Source organism: Suricata suricatta, chromosome 15 (assembly GCF_006229205.1).
Source record: "Suricata suricatta isolate VVHF042 chromosome 15, meerkat_22Aug2017_6uvM2_HiC, whole genome shotgun sequence".
Taxonomy (NCBI): domain Eukaryota; kingdom Metazoa; phylum Chordata; class Mammalia; order Carnivora; family Herpestidae; genus Suricata; species Suricata suricatta.
In genome coordinates, this window is record NC_043714.1 from 21156422 (window position 1) to 21180373 (window position 23952).

The following is a 23952-nucleotide window of genomic DNA, read 5'->3' on the forward strand; positions in this document are numbered from 1 at the left end:
GTCCCATGGATGCTCAGCTATGAGGAAAATCTTCATTGACCCTGGAGGAAGCTATAAAATGGAGCCTTTGAATTTACTACCTCTTGCTCTGTGAATAACCCAACCCCTAAATGTTCATGGCCTTCAGCCTACACTTACCTGTCCAAGGAGTCTATCAAATCCCCACCATACCATCAAAACGTTTCTATCCTGTGTCTCAGTGCTCTCGGGACCATTAGGTTGGCAGGTGTTTGAGGACAGTAATTAATTTTAATCCATCCCCAAATGACTTACCTACATTTCATAAAGAACTCTCAGAGACACTAACACAAAGGAATGTTGGCAATTTGAGAGCAGTTATACCTTCTGGCTCCTTTCGAATTATATGACCCACAGGATATGGCTAATACTTTGGAGTACCGCTTTGTTTCTCATGTATTATCTCTTTCAAGTTTCATAATAACTCCCAAATAAGAAACAAATACTTGGAAATTATAAATGATTTATCCAAAGACAGATAATTAGAGCCAATAATGAACTGATATGGGGACTATGGTCTTAGTTATTGTGTAGGCTCTGCATATTTTGAACTATAAGGAAAAATTGTGTGTGTGTGTGTGTGTGTGTGTGCATGTGCTCACACACTTACACAGTGAGAAAGAGCAGAAACTAAAGGAAAAATGGATGGGAAGAATAGTGGGGCTCACCTACCTCAGCAGTGGTGAGAATTGGTCTCACAATGAGCTGAGTTGCCATTGGTTTGGTCATAATGTATCAGAACAATTGCATAGTGAACCCACAGAGTACCCTTCAATATTGCTAAGGACACTCCGTATGTCTTGTCCTTGGTTGTATACAAAGAAGAATTCCCTAACCAAGACATGATTAGGTATCCAAATGTATTCCTGGTAATCTCTAAAGATTCTGAGAGACTAAATTTAAACCATGGTCTTCCCCAAAAAAGAAACAATGGATTAGAAGGTCTCTCAAGACTTTTAAAGCACATAGAGAAGCCAGAGTGCTATTCTTCTTTATTTGTTCATCAATTTTATGGACTTCATGTATTAGGATGGGCTAAGTTATGCTAATAAACAATTGGTTTAAGCTAGTAACAATCAATGCCAAGATCTCAGTGGCTTATGACAAAGATTTGTTTCTTGCTTGTGCTGTATGTCCATCACAATCAGCTGGGGGTTCTGCTCAGCTTCATCCTTCCCCAGGATCCAAACTGATGGAGCAGCCACTATCTGGGAACTTGCTGGTCCTATGGCAGAAGAAAAGAGAGTTAGGTAGGTCTTGTTCTAACAACTTATTGTTCTAGCCCAGAGGTGATGCCCTTTATAACTAATTGGCCAAAGCACATTACATAGCTCCGCACAACCACAAGTGGGTCAAGAGGTACAATCCTACCATGTACCCAGTAGGCAGAGAGCCAGGAATATTTGTGAATAACCCTAATGACTGCTGTGCTGCTTACATGTGCCAGGCTCTCTATAGTCTCTCTTCTGGCTCTCTCTACATTCATGTTGACGAGTCAGATACATAAATGGGCAACTTTAACAGCATTTAATAAGGTCTCTGAAAAAGAATGCACACATACCTAAGGGGAACTCTAACTTACTCTTAAATGGTCCCAAGAAACCATGTTGAAGGAATCATGTTTATGATGCATGCTGAACTGTTGATAGACTAGCCAGATAAAGTGGGTGTGTGTCTCACTACTGTTATTCAGCATTGTGTTGGAAGTCCTAGCCACAGCAGTCAGACAACAAAAAGAAATAAAAGGCAACCAAATCAGCAGGAAAGTGGCCAAACCTTCACTATTTGTAGATGGCATGATACTATATATCAAAAACTTGAAAGACTCCAACAAAAAATTGCTAGAACTGATAAATGGATTCAACAAAGTCACAGGATACAAAATCATATACAGAAGTCTTCTGCCCTTCTGTAGACAAGTGATGAAGCAGCAGAAAGAGAATTTTATACCACTTAAAATTACACCAAAAACAATAAAATACCTAGGAATAGCCTTCACCAAAGACGTAAAAGATCTGTATTCTGAAGACTGTAGAACATTTATGAAGAGAAATTGAAGATGACACAAAGAACTGGAAAAAACCTACCAGTCTCATGGGTTGGAAGAACATTGTTAAAATGTCTATACTACCCAGAGCAATTTACACATTTAATGCAATCCCTGTAAAAATACCAGCATTTTTCACAGAACTAGAACAAACAATCCTAAAATTTATATGGAACCACAAAAGACCCTGAATAATGAAAGGAATCTTGAAAAAGAAAAGCAAAGCTGAAGGCATCACAGTTCCAGACTTCAAGACAGACACATAAATCAATGAAGCAGAATAGAAAACTCAGAAATGAATCCACAACTTTATGGTCAACTAATCTTCAACAAAGTAGGAAAGAATATCCAATGGAAAGAAGACTGTCTCTTCAACAAATGGTGTTGGCAAAACTGGACAGCAACATGCAAAAGAATAAACTGGAAACTTTCTTATGCTATACACAAAAATAAATTTAAAATTAATAAAAAACCTAAATGTGAGACAGGCAACCATCAAAGTCTTAGAGGAGAACATAGGCAGCAACTTCTTTGATGTAGGCTGTAGCAACTTCTTACTCGATATATCTCCTGAGGCAAGGGAAGCAAAAGCAAAAATAAAGTATTGGGACTTCATCAAAATAAAAATCTTCTGCACAGTGAGGGAAACAACCAACAAAATGAAAAGGCAACCTTCAGAATGGGAGAAGATATTTGCAAATGACGTATCTGTTAGTAAACATTATCTTTACAGAACTTATCAAACTCAACAAGCCAAAAACCAAATAATTCCAATTAAGACATGGGCATAAGGCATGAAATGACATTTTTACAAAGAAAACATCCAGATGGCTAACAGTCACATGAAAAGATTCTCAGATTCACTCATCATCATGGAAATACAAATCAAAACTAGAATGAGATACCACCTCACACCTGTCAGAATGGCTAACATCAACAACTCACGCAACAACAGATGTTGGCAAGGATGCAGAGAAAGAGGATTTCTTTTGCACAGCTGGTGGGAATGCAAACTGATGCAGTCATTCTGGAAAACAGTATGGAGGTTCCTCAAAAAGTTAAAAATAGAACTACCCTATGATCCAGCAATTGCACTACTAGTCATTTATCCAAAGGATATAAAAATACTAATTCAAAAGGATTCATGCACCCCAGTGTTCATAGCAGCATTATCAACAATAACCAAATTATGAAAAGAGCCCAAATGTCCATTGACTGATCAATGGATAAAGAAGAGGTGGTATATATACACAATGAAATATTACTCAGTCATAAAAAAGAATGAAATTTTGCCATTTGCAACAACATAGATAGAGCTAGAAAGTAGTATACTAAGGGAAATAAGTCAACCAGAGAAAGACAGATATAATATGACTTCATTCATATGTGAAATAAAACAAATGAACATAAGGGGGAAAAAGAGAGACAAACCAAGAAACAGGCTCTTAACGACAGAGAACAAACTGAAGGTTGCTGGAGAGGGGTTAGGCAGGGGGATGGGTTAAATAGGTGATGAGTATTGAGGAGAGCGATTGTTGTGATGAGCACTGGGTATTGTATGTAAGTGATGAATTACTAAACTCTATGCCTGGAACTAATATTGCACTGTATGAATAACTGGAGTTTAAATAAGAATTTGGAGAAAAGAGGGAGGAAAAAAGAAGCCTATGGGAGAAAAAAAAAGAAGAAGGTTGATGTGTGGTACTCCTGAGAAGCAAAAAACATATGCAAATACCAAAAAAATTGGTCTCTTGAGAGGATCATTTAAGAATTTAACTAACTTGACTTTTGTCCTAATTTATTATTTATGTATACTTATAATATTCCAAATATGTGTTCAACTATGCCTTTGTTTGCTTTTATTTAATAACTGGTCTCCATAACAGGAAAAGCAAATAATCCAATCATGTTTCATTCTGTGGACTCACCTAAGCAAGTTCAATCTAGAAGGGGAATGGAAAAGCCAAAAGGAGAAGGGGAAGGAGAAGGAGCATATTTTTGAAGGCAGGACATGTGCCACATCAGGCTGTTATCACCAGCCAGTCCTGCTGATGGAATAGGTAGTGTTTTACTCACTGATTCTTACTTGGTAGTGGCAGCTTGTTTACCCTCTTTTATCCTGTGATATACATTTTGTTTGAAAAGCATTGGCCTAGTGGCTGAACTCAGAATGCCAAATGTCTCCCTGGACTGGTCCTGTGACCTCGGCTGACATTGACTTGGGTAAAGTAATTTTCTTCTATGACAATAATACAGCAGGGTGCCTTGGTGGTTCAGTTGGTTAAGCATTCGACTCTGAATTTCAGCCCCAGTCATGATCTCACAGTTCATGAGACCAAGCACCACACTGAGCTCTGTGCTAACAGCACAGAGGCTGCCTGGGATTCTCTCTCTCCCTCTTTCTCTCTGCCCTTCTCCTGCTCATGCTCATGTGTACACTCTCTCAAAATAAATAAATAAACATTAAAAAATAATAACACAGCAATACCTATCACTTGCTGAATGTTTATTAAATGTTAGAGATGATAATTATCAGAGATGCACTATAGTTTATGTGCTTTAATAGTCTGATGTTTAATAACAACTTGGTCAGGAAATTATTCATTATTATTATAATGAAGTGAGTTTTGTTTTTGTGGGGATTCCCCTCCTCTTTTACAAATTAAAAAAAACAGAGTCATAGATGGAAATAAATTGGTAGGGTCATAGTTGAGAGAAGTTCTTTTCTGTCTTTCAGTACATTTAAGCACCTCAGATGTTACGATGAGCATTATGGCAATGAGAGGAGTATGAGACATGAAATGGGGGATAGGTTTCATTTTCTTGGATGATATATCTTCTACTGGAATAATGCCCACACATTGAGAAATAAATGTAATAGTCTCTCTAATCACTGTTTTTGACTCCTTTTGATTTTACCCTCAAGTTCTGCATAGCCCATGGTTTCAGCCATGTTCAAAAGGAGGAACTTAGCTCCCGGTCATTTCTGATGCTCTTCTAGAAACAATAGGAGTATTAGGAAGACATGCCCTTACTCTCCTATTCCTTGAAACTGAATTTTTGGAGATATTTCAGGCATAAAACTGTCTAATTTATTAATCCTTTAAAAGGTAGAGGGTAATGACATTTCCTCCCATCTCAGATATCTTCTGCTGAAAATATGCGGTTGTATTTATTACTAAATACATTTCTTTAACAAATTAAACACTTGTTTGGTTTATAGAGTAGTTGGAGCCTTTCTATTAAAATATAGTTTCTTTTCTAAAAATATAAATTATCCTTTAATATTCTTTTTTTTTAATTTTATTTATTTGAAACGGAGGGAGAGAGAGCACAAGCAAAGGAGGGGCAGAGAGAGAGAGACAGAGAGAGAGAGAGAATCCCAAGCAGGAATTCTCGAACTCATAAACTATGAGATCATGATCTGAGCTAAAATCCTGAGTCAGATGTTTAACCAACTGAGCCACTCAGGTGCCCCTATCTCTTAATTTTCTATCTGACTAAGTAATTGTAAATGTCCTCTCACAGATTTCACTTTGGTTGAAGAGTAGAAAGAAGTCTTGGAGCCTGAGGGTTAAATCTCTCCCTTGCTCTTGCTCAGTCATTTTATAATTAGGGAGAAATTATGAGTAGATGGTAAGAGCTGGCATTTGTAGTAATCTAAAGTAAAGGAAGGAAAGAAGGAAGGAAGAGAAGAAGGAAGAAAGGTAAGGAGGAATGGAGGAAGGGAAGGGGGAAGGGTAAAAAAAAAAAGGAAAAGGAAAAAGAAACATCAATTCTAATTGAAAAACAGTAAGCCAAAAATACAGAAGGAAAACCCTAGGAACATGAGTTTTATTAGAAAATTTAACAAGAAAAAAATGGTTTAAAGATAGTAGAAAAAATGGCCAGGCTTTCCATTCTATATTCTGAAGGAAACGTTCAGAGGTTGTGAAGCATTCAATACAGCGATTATTGATGTTGAAAAAAAGTGGAAGCCAAATCTATGAGTGACCAAGGCTGGGCCACTCATGCATTTTATCTTCCCACATGTTCCACAGTCTGACCTTGGGAAACTGTCCCCTAAGCCACATATTCTCTTTTTAAGTATATTTTTATGCTACCTTTTCCTCCACAGATGAGATTTTAGTTCTTAAAACTCTAGACACCAGTACACACTCTGTTCTACTTAGTTGTTTTCACATCTCTCTCCCCTGTCCAGTCATGGGTCCTGATCTTTAAGGTTTATTAATAACTGGTGCTTGGAAGGAGACACATTAACTGCCAGGTTTTCTGAGACTGCATTGGAAGGTGTCAGAGAGCAGAAGATAGTTGTCATGTATAGGTGACCTTTATCCTTCCTTATTTTTTTTTTCATTTGTTGTGGAGAAACCCTATCTGGATGTTAGCCCTTGCTATGTTGCTAATTCTTCATCTAAAAATCAGTTACCTTAATTTCCATCAGAACATATCTTTCCCAGCTTCTTTCAACCCATCTTCAAATTTTCAAATCTTCCTTCCAGAAGCCCTTCTTGGCCAAGCTCATCCTTTCCCAAAACATTTCCTACTTCCACAGACCTCCCCATCATATTTCGTGGTTTCCCTGTGCTGCCATCACCCTTTATACTTACTCTTGTAGCCTTCACCACACTCTGTTGTACTTAGTTGTTTTCATGTCTCCCTCTCCTGTTCAGTCCTGAGTCCCATTTTTCTGCTGCTTAGAGCACAGTACAATGATTGACACATAGTGGGTGCTTCTTAAAAATTAGTTGAGTGACTACATGAACATAGGTTTAATTCAGTCATTCAACAAACATTTATTGAGCATCTCAGTAGTCTATAGTATGGCCCAACTTAGAAACTGTCAATCTTCAGGTAATCTATATTCTTTTTTTTATAAGTGTGTTATGACTTTCCAAATATTTGTATTACAAATTTGCTGAAGATTTTTTTCTTCTGTTTCTGTTACATCTTGACATGGTGTTTTGTATCATCTAGTAAAACTAATTGAGTAGGGCCTCATGCAGAAGAGGGAGAGGGGTGAAGTTCCATTTGACCTTAGTCTCAAAGTCACAAAGCACCCCAGATTTGGACTTAATTATCGTCTTCAGGCAGGGCTATGTCTACATGAAAGGTACACTGAAATACTTGAAAGGTGGGATATTTATTGTCCAGCTATAATAAGCCTTTTATCCCATTCTTGGCTCATACTGCTTTTAGTATGTATACTGTTATTTTTTTTTTTACCCTCATTTTAGCATTTCTTCACAGGGTCTCAAGCATAGTCTACACTACACAATCTGTAGGTTACTATCTTTGATGGTGAACCCTTCTGATGAGTCACCATGTAGGAATGAGTTTGACATGGTCTTTTCTCTTTTAAATAGAAGTGTCACGAGGGCAAGCACTTTTTCCCTTTGTTCCAGGCATGTTCTCACTATCTAGCATGAGGTCTGGTGTTAATAGTTCCCTAATATTGTTATGTCCCTGCTGTCTAAAAGAAGGTGAGAGTAAGGTAATGGATGGGGTAGATGTCAGAAAAGAAATAAGTAAAATGTCAGAAGTTGAAGGAATGGAAGGGCAATGCTGGTTCAATGATCAATAAGAGCCGTTCAGCCTCGGTGCAAGACCCTGCAATGTACTGTGTGCCTTCCTACATGTGGGTCATGTGACTCAGACTTCACCCTGTGTCGTCGTTCTTACTTAACAAATGAAGAACTGAGACTGAATCGACCTCTGGTTTGAAGCCTCTGCTCTTCCGGATCCTGCTCTGTAGAACAAACATGCACCTTCATCTCTGACGCACCTCAGGCAATAGAAACTTGAACCAATGATTTTTATGGTCCTTCTCTGAGCTCCAGATCTGTATATACAGCCATCCCCTGAATATATTCCTGGCTTACCAAATACACTCTTTTCTTCTCATGCTTGGTCTATTTCCAGGGTTTGTTGCCTTAGTGACAAACACCCCGGCCTGCACAACTGACCAAATGGGAAACTGCAAGACCCTCTCTCAAAGCTGCCCTTACTCAGTATGTGGGATCTATCATTAGATCCTGTTGATTTACCTCCTATTGTTCCCTAAATCTGACCACACCTTCTCTACTGTCATCACCTGTCCAAGCTACCCATGCAGCCCATCACCACGGCAACATTTGCCTCCTCGTGAGCCAGCCTGCATCACTTGGGCTTTCCCTCAATCTGCGCTGCACACTCCTGGCACAGTCCCTGATACACAGTAGATAGTGATTGAATAAATGGACCAAATCATTCTAAAATGGGTCAAGCAGTCTTTGTTCTAGACAAAGTCTAGAACACTCTAAGAAGATCTCTGTTGTTTCAAAACAGTTAAGAAGTCAAATTAAAATAAACCTTACTATAGGAAATATGGTCAGTGGTATTGCAATAGGGTTGTGTAGTGACAGATGGTAGCCACACTTGTGGTGAGCATAGCATAACGTATAGATTTGTCCAATCACTGTGTTGTACACCTGAGAGCAATATAGCATTGTGTGTTCAACTATACTTCAATAATAAAAACCAAATAAGTAAACCTGTCTAGATATCTGTCAACAAAGTCAACTGAATTAAACACAATATTATTAATTAAATTCAACAAACTCATTTTGTACCTGCTGTAGAAAATGCCAGGTATTGTATATCTGCCGAGCCCAGTTCACACCCTCCTCATCCAGGTGTCTAGAAAACTTCATTTGTTAGAGAGCGCCATCGTTTTGTCACCAATCACTCCAAAATTAAACTGCCCAAAGCTTTTAGAAGAGCCAGCTTTACTTCTTCTTTTGACATTAGTGATATTATGGGAAGCACATATCCTTGCATGGAGAATTTATATTTGCCAGAGAGGGCTAAGAAGCATGTAATTTGGATATGTCCAGTCATTTGGAATTTTTGCTTTTTATCCTGTATAATTATTTGAAAAATGGTTAAATAAATGCTCAATTGGACTGGGAAGTGCACAGAACAGAAATTCTTCTTCAGTTACTCATTTTCTCTGCCTTCCTTTAGGAGGAGCACTTGAATGATTGCATTAATGCTTGCTGAGAGCATGTTTTGCATGATGTGTTTATCTGAACTGAAACATATTTGAAATGTGGCAACACTAGAGCTGAAGATACTAAAAGACACAGTATCCATTCAAAACCCAGGCCCCGCTTCCCCAAAGGAATTGATTAACCTTATTTCTTCAGTGTCCAGTATGGTAACAGTCACTTTACAAACATCAGCCTATACCCCCTCCTCCCAGTCTTGCAGAAGATCATCAGATTGCCCTTGTCAACATCCTGGCCTCCTTGGAGCCCAAAACCTTGTGATTACCACCTGGGAACCCAATGGAACACAATGGTCTTGTATTTGATAGGTGCCTTGACTTGCAGGTGGCAGGTGAGACCCCTGGCACACACTGAGCCTCGGATACCAGATGAGATTGCGTCCCTGTCCTGACAATCCAGAGACCCAAAACAACAAAAGGCCCAGAGTGATGGTCATGTTTTCCAATTTAAAATCATTTGAACAAATGCTCGTAGGAAAACCAGGAGATGGCAGAATTTCCCATGCCCGCTCTAGGACATATGCTAATGGAACACCGTAAACCAAACTTTTCTCTCGGGCAGTTATCTAGAGGCTGAAAGGCTTGGCTGTGATTTGTTAGCAAGTTCCCTGTGTGCATGTATTCATACCATGATCACTCCCTGTATTGATTCACTTGGGCGCATTAGCAGTTCTTCTTCATCCTGTCTGATCACAGTTTTTGCATGTTGTGCCTGAGAAGTGGTACTTTTTCTGCTTCTTTTGTTCAGGTAGTAAGTACCTTTCCCTTACAAGTTAGAGCTTTTCCTTTTCTGCTTCCAATTAGCCTCTTGCACTTTAACTTGCTCTGCCTTCTTGTCATAATGTTATGGCCCTATTTCATGATCTTGAGAATATCTCATGTCATTGTCTGCTTTGTATTTCTATTGTGTACCCGCAGTTTCGTAAATTAAATATGAGTGCATGGGTATGGCCAGGAAAATCAATCTTTAAACAAATTAATATTTCAATGCCTGTTGTATAGCTATTCTCCCATTTAATGTGTGCCTTGGCTTAGAAATGGAAAACAGTGAATGTATCATTTTGGAAAAACTTAAATCAAAATGCAAAGAGAGCAAGCCAAATATGCCATAAGATTCTGAAACTGAATGTCAGAGGGAAGGTAATGTGTTCGTTTGTGGAGTCCAGATATTTTAAGACAAACAATGGCACTTTATTTGATTTCTTTCCCAGCCATTTCATTTCCATAGTATGGAAAGTAAAATGTGAATCACCACACCTAACCCTGGTTGCCATATATATATATAGGTTGCCAGGTTAAATTTGAACTTCAGGTAAATAACAATTTTTAGTATAAGTGTGCCCCAAATATTTCATGGGACACATTTATACTATGAAAAATATTTGTTGGGTATCTGAAATATAAATTTAATGGATGTCCTGTATTTTATTTTTTGCTAAATTGGATAACCCTACCATGTAAGGCAACCGTGAGAAATAAAGTCAATTTATTGAGATAATATAAATGAAAGAATCAAGCAGAGTACCCAACACAGTAAGTATATGGCTTTCCCTTTCCTCTATAAATGAGGAAGTATAGGTTATCATTCTGACAAAAATTCTTTATTATTCAGAGAAGTGGTTTAGGTTTGAGAACTTGAGCAGCAGTGACATGTTACTTTTCTTCTCTTTTTTTAACCTGGGAGATGTCACAATTACTTCCTCAAATTATAAAATTTAGTTCTCTTAACACTTCTAGAAAATCTACCACTCTCCTGCATTAAAGGAAGCCATATTTTAGAAAAGAAAATTAAAGTCTTAGCTGCATCAGTGGTTTCCCCCCCAAGTAGATTATTCCAAAATTAAATTGTTAGGCTAGAAATATTAAATATTTTGAAATTTTCACTTCTTCATTATATTTTGGAGCAGGGTATCTGTGATCCATGCATGTATTTTATCTTCTTTCTCTAATATCTCTGGTGTAGTTCTAGTTACCAAGCCACTAAATTGATTACTAACAATTTTAGACAAAAGCAGGGGTTCCAGTGATGTGGCCAACAAAAGTCAAGTTCTATCCAATAAATTTTGAAAACTACACTGACAGAGAAGTGGGTTCTCTGCTGCTGGTAGGAACATTGTAAGTTTTCTGAAAGCAGATTGGCAATATGTATAAAAGGCATAGTTATGCATCCGGCTGAAATAAACTGGCTCTTTTTAGGGGTCAAAGGGAAAAATAAGCATGCTTCAACTCTCAGTGTTTGTTTACTTAACCCCAAATCCATCCCTCCATTCTGCCCAGACTGTCATGTGCTTGGGAGCAAGAATTCTCTCTCTCCCTTTCTCTCTCTTTTGTATTGCACTCATAGTAACTTACACATAATGAGCAGTTAGTATTTATTTGTGAACTGTGCTAATTTTGAACAAACTGAGGATATAATTGGTTATTCTAAATTAATTTGGGGAAGAGTATCTAAAAAAACATACCCTTTTATTCAGCAATTCTCTGAATTCATGCCAAGGAAAGAGGCTTTTACATTCAGAGAGCTATATGCCCAAGGATATTTATGACATTATTAGAGTAGTGCAAATTGGAAACAACCTTAGAAATGGGCTACAAACCATATTGTGTCCTTTGCTCCAAATTCCTATGTTGAAACTGTAACTCCCAATGTGATGATATTTGGAGGTGGGGCCCGTGGAGGATAATTAGGTTTGGATGAGCTCATGAAGCTGGACTCTCACAGTGAGATTAGTGACCTTTGAGAAGAAACCCCAGAGAGCTTGTGACCCTGACGTGGGGACACAGTGAGCAGGTGCCCGTTTACAGGCTGAGAGCCCTCACCAGAACCTCGCATGCTCAACCTCAAACTTTCAGCCTGAAGAACTGTGAGAAAGTCAATTTCTGTTGTTGAAGCCATTCAATCTGTGGTATTTTGTTGTGGCAGTCCAACCAAACTAAGATACTATCCAAGAATAGAATACTGGTTTTAAAAATGATGGTAAGGGGTGTCTGGGGGGCTCAGTCGGTTGAGCGGCCGGCTTCGGCTCAGGTCAGATCTCATGTTTGTGGGTTCGAGCCCCGCGTCAGGCTCTGTGCAGACAGCTAGCTCAGAGCCTGGAGCCTGCTTCTGGTTCTGTGTCTCCCTCTCTCTCTGCCCTTCCCCCTCTCATGCTCTGTCTCTCTCTATATCAAAAATAAATAAAAACATTAAAAAAATTTAAAAAAATGATGGTAAATCCATATGTAGATGATTTTGTAGTTATAATCATGTGGTTATAATCATTCTTCAAAAGACTTATGGTATGGGAAGTTTTTCATTGTATTTAGGTGAAAAAGCAGACTACAAACAGTAGTACATATGGTGCTATTTTTACAAAAATTAGTACAGATACATACATACACAACATATACAAACTTTTGAAAAAATGCCAAGTCATATACTAAAATGTGAATAACTAATCACCTCTGAGTGATTGAATGGCAGTTTATTTTTCTGTAATTTTTCTTTGTGCTTTAACCATGTTTCACAAGTTTGGGATTATGAATACATTTTACTTTTGTGATCAGAAAAATAAATTAAGAGATTTCCTTTAGTCACTAAACTGAAACCCACCTCGGAGAGTGGCATTGCAAATGAAGAGGCAATCTGGGAGATACTTTCTCAGACCTGAGCGACTGTCCCCATGGTGTTGGTGGCTCCCAGCTGAAGCCCACAGCCTCCTAATGTACTAAGCATCATGAACCCCACCTAACGGAAATACTCTGTATTTTCCTCTGCTTTTTATCTCCTCACTCTTCATTGCCAATATCCCTGATATTTATGCTCATTGGATGAAAAGACTACTAAGCTAAAAAGGAACCAGGAAATCTTTAACAAGTAAGGAAAGAAAGATTTTTTTTTTTTAATGAGCTCAAGAGACCTTTAGAAACCGAGACAAAATGAAGAGAAATGTTTCAAACAGATACTTGTTGTTTCAAAGGTATCAAAGGTATGACTTGGCTTCTCTACACCTCCCCCTGGACCTGTTTTAAATCCCAGTGCACTCACCCGTTTACTTAATCTGTGCACAACTTGGAAATTTTTCTAGCTATCAAATATTTTAGCAATAGCACTGCAAACTCAGTGATAGGGTTATTTGCCTTATCTTCATTTGGCTCTTACAGCAAGCTCATTAACCAAAACTTGTGCTCCCTTCTGTGGCTTCTTTTTGTCATACACCTCGTTATAATAGTATATCTGTATAAATCTGCTCACTGTTATGAGATGGAAGCATTTTTATAGCTTACAGTCAAAAGCCAGGTAAAACTGCCAATCTATTCCTTTACTAGATGACCTCCAACCCTTAGCATAGATGAGGTCCTTATTTCCTGGCATGAAATATATTGGCAAAATCTGTACCTAGTAAGCAAGTCATGCTTGAAACCTTCCATTGGGTAGTTAGCCTTGCTCTCTTGCATTGTCACAGCTACATGTAGTGACCAAGAGAAATGCCTGAATTACATAGACTTAGTGTGAAATGGCTGGTGGCACACAAATTCATAACAGACTGTCACAAGGAAGAATAGGCCAGGGATCATAAACTATGACTGAAGCATACACAACGGAATGTTGAAGATTAGTCAGAACCATGATATAAGGAGGATATAAACATAATTCTTTAGCTATTTTAAAGCATAACTTCATGGCGTGCACATAAAAAATCTTAGCTATGCCTTTTAAACATTTTAGACTTTATTTAAATACCAAGATTACTTATCTCAAAATGCAAAGAAAACTAAATAATTTGGGAAGCATGAAAACCAGTTCAAAACTGTAGAAAACAGGATATGATCTCTTTCTTGGGGAAGTTGTGATTGCCTCTCCACCAAACTGTATCACAGTTCAGAAAACCCCATAAAATGACAGAAGTCAACTCTCTTCTAATTCCAGGGCTTCCAGGTATGTCCCTGAGGTACCCTATTCTGAATATGACCCTGTTCTTCTGACATTTCTGCTCACTTTTTAAATTGGGAGGGAGGAAGTAAACATTAACTCTAGATATAGTTGAATAGATTCATGAGTTAGAATTTGTGTGAATTTCAATGCTATCTTTTAGCCTGGTATTATGATAGTTATTCTTCACAGAGAGGCTGATCAGGAAATATCATAATGGCATTGTTCCCTGTTCCTGTTAATACTGATTTCTGGTCTTGTTTCTGATTCCCTACTGTTCTATTAATGTACTGTGTTCTAATAGCTAGATGAGTGATCATTCAAGATTAGTTTAGAGAAAGACAGATGTTTGATTGAACAAACCCTTAACGAACACCTGCATGTATCACACTTCAAGCGCTGTGTTCTTCTAGAATACAAGATGTACAGCAGCCTTTGATGTCTTCACAGTCTGGTGGGACCGCAGAGGTAGACAGATAGCCATGTGATACATGCTATCATGGAGGTATAAAAGAGCACGACAGGAAAATTAATTATACCTTAGTTAATATCTTAGCTAATAATTAATTAATTATTTTTTACCTGTGAGGTAAAGAAGGAGGGGAGGGAAAGTAATTCAAAAGAAGTTATAGAAAATAAGTAGCACTTAAGCGGGACCTGGAAGTATCATGAGTTTGACAGATAATGATTTAGTGCAACAAAGGCATTGCAGGAAGAAGAGCAAACTATCTATTTATATCTGATGTTACTCTTGAAAGAATTTGAGGTGAATACCATTCCATTGGCCCATTTACTATTTTTAATTTGCAAACATTTCTTTGGGCTTCAGCTCCAGGATACTAGAAATAGAGGAACCTGATGGTTAAGGAACTGATTACTAACTGCACACAGATAGGGAGGCTGTTATCCTAACCAGCCATGGACACTCTGTGTGTTTCCTTCTACTGACAAAGATGAATTTTCAGTGGATTACCATCCAGTAGTCTCTTACCTGACTCTGAAACACCCACTTCCCTGATCATATTTCTCAGGGAGAAAAATTTTCACGAATTACAAATGTTCAATAACTCCCTCTCCTATGACTATATGGATCTTAATGAAGGACAAAGAATAAATTTTAATATGGCAATTTCAGTAACCAATAAGAGAGAAGTTTGCTGCTAATTCTGTGACAGCTTTTATTATTTTTTATGTTATTTAATCTGCTGATCATTTTTGATGCCTTTAGTCATCATCCCAAATAAGAGAAGCCCCCAGTTCTGCTCCTGAGAAAGACCCTATGCTATACATTAGTACCAAATCTTTCATATCCGCTAGATGGTAGGGGAGGAATTAAGCTTACTTAGGGTTGGCTAGACCCCAAAATATGCTCATGGGTTTGCTTTTGACATATCTCTCCTTCAGTCTGTCCTTATTTTTTAAGCAATCAATCACCATTCCAAACATATTGCAATATATTTTAAATTGTATGTCTCCAGTGGTACCTGGGTGGCTCATTTGGTTAAGCCTCCACCTTCATCTCAGGTCATAATTTTCTGGTTCATGGGTTCAAGCCCTTCAGGCTTTGTGCTGACAGCACAGAACCTGGAGCCTGCTTCAGATTCTGTCTCTCCCTCAGTCTCTGCTCCTCCCCCACTCATGCTCTGACTCTCTCTCTCAAAAATAAATAAACATTAAAAATAAAAACAATGAAAACAAAATTAAATTGGATGTCTATAATAGCCTTTGATGAAGTTGAGATTGATTTGTATTAATTTCAAATGAAATGCCAACTGAATACTAAAACCATATTAAGAGAGAACAGAGAGTATAAAGCTCATCTTAATGATTAAAGTTTACCTGTTGTGATTGGCCTTTTTTTAATCCAGCAGAGTCTTACTGAGTGTATAAGAAGGCAATAACTAGTGAACTAATTCGTCTGTCCAGACCTCTTCAAAATCAGTATCACCTTTTTGGTTTTTTCTTTCCAGTGAATAGTACAATTTGAAGAAATGGAAAAGCAACTAGCTCTATTTTAGATATTCTTTTTTAAAGTATAATTTATTGCTGAATTGGCTTCCATACAACACCCAGTGCTCATCGCAACAAGTGCCGTACTCAATGCCCATCACCCACTTTTCCCTCTCCCGCACCCTCTATCAACCCTCAGGTCTCTGTATTTAAGAGTCTCTTATGATTTGCCTCCCTCCCTCTCTGTTTGTAACCAGTTTTTCTCATTCCCCTCCACCATGGTCTTCTGCCAAGTTTCTTAAGATCCAAATATGAGTGAAAACATATGGTATCTATCTTTCTCTGACTGCCATATTTCACTTAGCATAATACCCTCCAGATCCATTCACGTTGTTGCAAATGGTAAGAGTTCATTCTTTCTCATTGCCAAGTAGTATTCCATTGTATATATAAACCACGTCTTTTTTTTTTATCCATTTATCAGTTGAGGGACATTTAGGCTTTTTCCATAATTTGACTCTTGTTGAAAGTGCTGCTATAAACATTGGGGTACATCAGCACTCCTGTATCTGTTGGATAAATTCCTAGCAGTACTGTTGCTGGGTCATAAGGTAGTTCTATTGTTACTTTTTTGAGGAACCTCCACACTGTTTTCCAGAGCAGCTGTACCAGTTTGCATTCCCACCAACAGTGCAAGAAGGTTCCTGTTTCTCCACATCCTAACTAGCATTGTAGTCTCCTGATTTCTTCTTTTTAGCCACTCTGACCAGCAAGAGGTAGTATCTCAATGTGGCTTTGATTTGTATTTCCCTGACGATGAGTGATGTTGAACTTCATTTCATGTGTCTGTTGGCCATCTGGATGTCTTCTTTAGAAGAGTGTCTATTCATTTCTTCTGCCCATTTCTTCATGGATTATTTGTTTTTTGGGTGTGGAGCTTGGTGAGTTCTTTACAGACTTTGGATACCAGCCCCAAATATGTCATTTGCAACTATCTTTTCCCATTCTGTCAGTTGCCTTTTAGTTTTGTTGTTAACTTTGCAGTGCAGAAGCTTTTTATCTTGAATAGTTCATTTTTGCTTTTAATTTCCTTGCCTTTCTTTGCACATGTGTCAAGTAAGAAATTGCTGTGGCTGAGGTCAGAACAGTTGTTGCCTGCTTTCTCCTCTGGGGTTTTGATGTTTTCCTGTCTCACATTCAGGTCCTTCATCTGTTTTGCATTTATTTTTGTGTATGGCTTAAGAAAGTGATCTAGTTCATTCTTTTGCATGTTGCTGTCCAGTTCTCCCAGCACCACCTGCTAAAGAGGCCGTCTTTTTTCCATTAGATACTCTTTCCTGCTTTGCCAAAGACTAGTTGGCCATACATTTTTGGGTCCGATTCTGGGTTCTCTGTTTTATTCCATTGGTCTATGTGCCTATTTTTGTGCCAATACCATACTGTCTTGATGATGACAGCTTTGTAGTAGAGGCTAAAGTCTGAGATTGTGATGCTCCAACTTTGGTTTTCTTCTTCAATATTACTTTGGCTATTTGGGGTCTTTTGTGGTTCCATACAAATTTTAGGATTGTTTGTTCTAGCTTTGTGAAGAATGCTGGTGCAATTCTAATTAGGATGGCATTGAATGTGTAGATTGCTTTGGGTAGTATTGACATTTTAACAATATTTATTCTTACAATCCATGAGCATGGAATGTGTTTCCATTTCTTTGTGTCTTCTTCAATTTCCTTCACAAATTTTCTGTAATTTTCATCATACAGATCTTTTACATCTTTGGTTAGGTTTATTCTTAGGTATTTTATGGTTCTTGGTGCAATTGTGAATGGGATCAGTTTCTTGATTTCTCTTTCTGTTGCTTCATTATTGGTGTATAAAAATGCAACTGATTTCTGTACATTGATTTTGTACCCTGTGACTTTGCTGAATTCATGGATCAGTTCTAGCAGATTTTTTTGGTGGAGTATGTTGGGTTTTCCATGTAGACTATCATGTCATCTGTGAAAAGTGAAAGTTTGACTACTTCTTTGCCAATTTTGATGCCTTTTATTTCCTTTTGTTGTCTGATTGCTGATGCTAGGACTTCCAGCACTATGTTAAACAACAGTGGTGAGAGTGGACATTCCTGTCATGTTCCTGATTTCAGGGTGAAAGCTCTCAGATTTTCTCAATTGAGGATGATATTAACTGTGGGCTTTTCATAAATGGCTTTTATAATGTTTAAGTATGTTCCTACTATCCCAGCTTTCTTGAGGGTTTTTATTAAGAAAGGATAATGTATTTTGTTGAATGCTTTTTCTGCATCTATTCACTGGATCAAATGGTTCTTATCCTTTCTTTTAATAATGTGATGTATCACACTGATTGTGAATATTGAACCAGCCCTGCAGCCCAGGAATGAATCCCCTTTGATCATGGTGAATAATTATTTTTATATGCCGTTGAATTCGATTAGCTAGTATCTTGTTGAGAATTTTTGCATTCATATTCATCAGGGATATTGGCCTGTAGTTCTCCTTTTTTGTTGGGTCTCTGTCTGGTTTGGGAATAAAAGTAATGCTGGCTTCATAGATTGAGTCCAGAAGTTTTCTTTCCATTTCTATATTTTGGAACAGCTCGAGAAAGATAGGTATTAACTCTGCTTTAAATGTCTGGTAGAATTCCTCAGGGAAGCCATCTGGTTCAGGACTATTATTTGTTGGGAGATTTTTGATAACTATTTCAATTTTTTTACTAGTTATGGGTCTATTCAATTTTTCTATTTGAGTTTTGGTAGTATGTGGGCATTTAGGAATTTGTCCATTTCTTCTAGGTTGACCAGTTTGTTGGCATATTATTTTTCATAGTATTCCCTGATAATTGCTTGTATTTCTGAGAGATTGTTATAAGTACATTTTCATTCATGATTTTATCTATTTGTATCCTCTCTCTTTCCTTTTTGAAAAGCCTGACTAGAGGTTCATCAATTTTGTTTATTTAGTTTTGTTGATCTGTTCTACTTTTTTGGGGGCGGCGGGGTTCTTTTTTCTTTTCTTTTTTGTTTGCTTTTTGTGTGTGTGTGTGTGCTCCAGTCTTTATTATTTCTCTACTTCTGCTGGGTCTGGGGTTCTACTTTTAGTTCCTTTAGGTGTGCTGTTAGATTTTGTGTTTGGGACTTGTTTCTTGAGATAGGTCTGGATTGCAAGGTATTTTCCTCTTAGGACTGCCTTTGCTGCTTCCCAAAGGGCTTGGATTGTTGTGTTTTCACTTTTGCTTGTTTTCATATATTTTTTAATTTCTTCTCTAATTGCCTGGTTGACCCATTCATTATTTAGTAAGATGTTCTTTAACCTCCATGCCTTTGGAGGTTTTCCAGACTTTATTCTGTGGTTGATTTCAAGTTTCATAGCACTGTGATCTGAAAGTGTGCATGGTATGATCTCAATTATTTTATATTTATTGAGGGCTGTTTTGTGACCCAGTATGTGACCCAGTATGTCTTGGAGAATGTTCCATCTGCACTCCAGAAGAAAGTATATTCTGCTACTTTAGGGTGTAGAGTTCTAAATATATCTGTCAAGTCCATCTGGTCCAGTGTACTGTTCAGGGCCATTATTTCTCTACTGATTTTATGTCCAGTGATCTGTCCATTGCTGTAAGTGGAATATTACAGTCCCCTGCAATCACCACATTCATACCAATAAGATTTCTTATGTTTGTGATTAATTGTTTTATGTATTTGGGTACTCCTGAATTTGGTGCATAGACATTTATAATTGTTAGCTCTTCCAGATGGATAGACCCTGTAATTATTATATAATGCCCTTTACCTCTTATTACAGCCTTTAATTTAAAGTCTAATTTGTCTGATATAAGTATGGCTACTCCAGCTTTCTTTTGACTGTCAGTAGCATGATAGATATTTCTACATCCCCTCGCTTTCTATCTGAAGGTGTCCTCAAGTCTAAAATGGGTCTTATAGACAACAAGTAGGTGGGGGTTGGTTTTTTTTTTAATTCATTCTGATACCCTTTGTTTTTTTATTGGAGCATTTAGTCCATTTACATTCAGTTATTATTGAAAAATATGGGTTTAGAGTCATTGTGTTATCCGTAGGTTTCATGCTTGTACTGATGTGTCTGGTACTTTGTGGTCCTTACAACATTTCACTCACAGAGTCCCCCTTAGGATCTCTTGTAGGGCTGGTTTAGTGGTGATGAATTCCTTCAGTTTTTGTTTGTTTGGGAAAACCTTCATCTCTCCTTTGATTCTGAATTAAAGGCTTGCTGGATAAAAGATTCTTGGCTGCATATTTTTCCAATTCGTCACATTGAAGATTTTCTGCCATTCCTTTCTGGCCTGTCAAGTTTTAGTAGATAGGTCTGCTACTACCCTTATGTATCTACTTTTGTAGGTTAAGGCCTATTTATCTCTATCTGCTTTCAGAATTCTCTCTTTATCCTTGTATTTTGTCAGTTTCACTATGATATGTCATGCAGAAGATCGATTCAAGTTACGTCTGAAGGGAGTTTTCTGTGCCTCTTGGATTTCAGTGTCTGTTTCCTTCCCCAGGTTGGGGAAGCTCTGAGCTATGATTTGTTCAAGTACCCCTTCAGCCCCTTTCTCTCTCTTCTTCTTCTTCTGGAATTCCTATGATATGGATATTGTTCGATTTGAATCCATCACTCAGTTCTGGAATTCTTCTGTTCTCCTGGATCAATTTCTTGCTCTTTTTCTCAGCTTCCTCTTTTTCCATAATTTTATCTTATAATTCATTTATTCTCCCTCTGCCTTTTCAATCCATGCTGTGGTCACCTCCATTTTATTTTGCACCTCATTTATAGCATTTTTTAATTCACCAAGACTATTTAGATCCTTGGTCTCTGCAGCAATAGATCCTCTGCTGTCTTCTATGCTTTTTTTAAGCACAGAAATTAATCTTATGACTGTTATTCTAAATTCTTGTTCAGTTCTGTTGCTTATATCTGTTTTGATCAATTCTTTAGCTATCACTTCTTCCTGGAGTTTCTTTTGAGAAGAATTCTGTTTCATTATTTTGGTTAGGTTTCTATCCCTTATAAGATTTAAAAGCTTGTTATGCACTCTGCACCTGCAAGCACTGCTATATTAAAGGGGGGAGGTCATACACTGGCCAGGGCCTGGCCCTTCAGGAGGCGTTTTTTGGAGACTGTTATTTGCTATCTATTGTTGTGTATTTTAGATATTTTTACTTTCAATCCTGTACCTCCAAAGATATAAAGGCAGAGGTAAACCATCTACATAAAATACAGTATGTGTACAGAGAAAGAATAAATCATATCTTTTTTTAAACATCAGAATCATAAGGTTATAATCAAGCCCAAGTTTGAACTTATATAGACCAGCCAACTTAGCCCATTTCTTAAAATCTTATTTATCAAGAAATTATTCACATAACTCTCACCTAAACAAACCAGCTTGGACTCTAGATGATGAGGAAATTTAATACAAAAAAAGATGTTATTTTTACAAAATAATAACAGCAGATGTAGCTCTCCTGACCAGCCATATCCCCTGACCATAAAGCCCTCTCCCCCTCTCCTCCCTTCTCTTGTGTGCCATCCCAATTTCTCTAGAAAATAATTGCTTGAAATGAGATGTGGATTTTTGGCGATTCTGGAGCAATGATCAGAAGCTCACCCTACAAAGAATAGGGTTTTAAAGATGGATTGGATGGAAAGGTGGATGAGTGGGAAAGAGAAGAAAACATGTTGAATTGTATATATATTATCCTACATTTTAAAAATAATGTTTATTTATTTATTATTAGAGAGAAAGAGAGCATGAGGGAATGAGAGGCAGAGAGGGAGGGAGAGAGAGAATCCTAAGCAGGCTGCACACTATCAGAGCAGAGCCTGATGGCAGGGCTTGATATCACAAACTGTAAGTTCATGACCTGAGCTGAAATCAAAATTTGTAAGATGCTCAACCAAGACACCCAGGTGCCCCTAATTACTCTACATTTTTAGAGAATGGAATATTTCACTTGCAAGAAAGTCATATATATATATGTTGTGTATATAATTATATATTATATATGTTAATTATGAACTATTCACTTAAGAATTAGCTTACAATAAAATGTGCTAAAGACAAAAACCCACATTGAGCAGAATTTAGTTTTCTTTTGAATGATTCAGAAGACATTTCAGAATCTTGCAATCCTCATTTTGAGTATCAGTCATCATTGTATGTTAAACATGTAAGTATCTGCCAAGAGAGTTTGCCATTAACCAAGTGTTACTATGTTTTTAAAAATACTTCACAAACAAGATGAAGGCAAACGCTTCATAAAAAGATACCAGTTTAGGAACTGATTTGAGCAAGGCCCCTTGCTCAAGGATAAAAATTGCAAAGCACTACAGAGCTTACTCACAAGTAAGAGGCTGGGCTCAATATGAGGGTGAACACCTCACTTAACCTTCTCAGCCTGTTGGCTCTCAAGCATCTTGGGAAGAAAAGGTCAACTCCTTTCAGGACAACTGTGAGCAAAGAGCTAAGAGGAAAGAAAAACACATTACAAATCAATATATGTCATAGAACTTCTAATAGAAAGTGTTCTATGCTTGAACAAATAATTGATTTTAGAGATTCTGATTCTTTGATGTCATGCCTGGTAAGCCGGATCCTTTCTGTGGCAGTCTTGCCCGTCTGGGGCCACTTCGCCTTACTAGGAACAAGCTGCCTGAAGACAATCTCTGCTAAAGTCACATGGCATCTGGTAGCACATATGAGCTTAGCTAATTCATCTTCCCAGAGAGGAAGAAGTTTTCACAGTTAGATTGGAGTCCCCTGCTGATCCTTCTTTTCCTTTATATGCCAAGAGGATGCATCAGTTGGAAGTCACTGCAGCCACACTCGTGAAGTTGGTTCTGTCTGGTACAGGCTTTTTTGTCTGTTTTTCACAAAAGGTATTTTATTCTCTGTTTTTCCTGTTTTTCTTTTTCTTTTTGTCTTGGGAGTCACTTCTTTACTTGTGTCCACAGTCTTCTGTTGGAAAGCACTAGTCCTTAGCTAGGAGCCCTGGACACTACAGTTCATGAGTCTGTCATCTCCAACTCCAGACTTTACAAGTGAATGTGAGGCGGAGTTTGCTTTGTGTGGCAAGCTGTGGTCTTCACTCCAATAGCCAGTCTTCATGCTGACCTGACCTCACTGCTGGGAGCAGCCCATTGGCTTCTAGGAAACACTTGGCAATATCCCACTGGTCACTCTACCCTTTAGACATGTACACATTACAAGAAAATATGACAAATGGATTTGAGATACCTACTAAAGAGCTAGAAATTAAAAAAAAAAAAAGTATGTGAGAACATCTTGTGCCTCTCCAAGTGTGCCTGGGCTGACTACCCACCTTATGACAGTACTCAATGTGACATCCCCATCATAAGATGTCTCAGCTTGTACCACCTGTGACTTATTCTGTCTCCCCAACTAAAAAGTAAGCACTTTGAGAGCAACAGTCGTATCTTTGCATCTCTTGCACCCAGCACTGTGCCTGGTATGTTGAAGGCACTGAAGAAATAACTGAAGAGATAAAGCCATGAATAAATAATTTATAAAAGGGAAACTAGGGAGGGGAAATAGAGACAAAGAAGTGGAAGACGGGAAAAAAAGAAGTGAGAAGAGCTCTGCAAAAGCTAAAGCTGTTGCTACTTAGCACAGACAGATGTTACACTAAGAACTAAAACTTGATTCAGTCCCTTTGCGTCACGTGTTCCCATGGTGTATTCCAAGTTTCAACAAAACTCTATCCCTTACTTTACTTCTTACTTATAGTACCTTTTTAAAATATAAGAAAGTAAGACTCAAGAATTTGAGTTTTGATTTTAGGGGGGGGTGATATGTGGCTAGTTGGCATACCCCCCCCTTCCCCTGCTGCCCTGTAAGAAGGCACTAAACCTGTATGTGTGACCAGATAGGCAGCTCAACAAAATGGCTGAAAGCAGGGTTGAGAATCTG

At 37.9% G+C, this 23952-nt stretch overlaps 1 protein-coding gene and 1 long non-coding RNA gene across 2 annotated transcripts in view; one reads left to right on the forward strand and one right to left on the reverse strand.

Moving 5' to 3' along the window:
• The window catches only part of KCNB2 (potassium voltage-gated channel subfamily B member 2), a 389052-nt gene that overhangs the window by 174480 nt on the left and 190620 nt on the right, over window positions 1-23952 (forward strand). The window lies entirely within an intron of this gene.
• On the reverse strand, window positions 994-22510 carry LOC115279254. The gene is made up of 2 exons (XR_003903308.1): window positions 22367-22510; window positions 994-1243 (listed from the first exon to the last, which is right to left on the reverse strand). It is a non-coding gene; the product is annotated as an uncharacterized LOC115279254 (long non-coding RNA).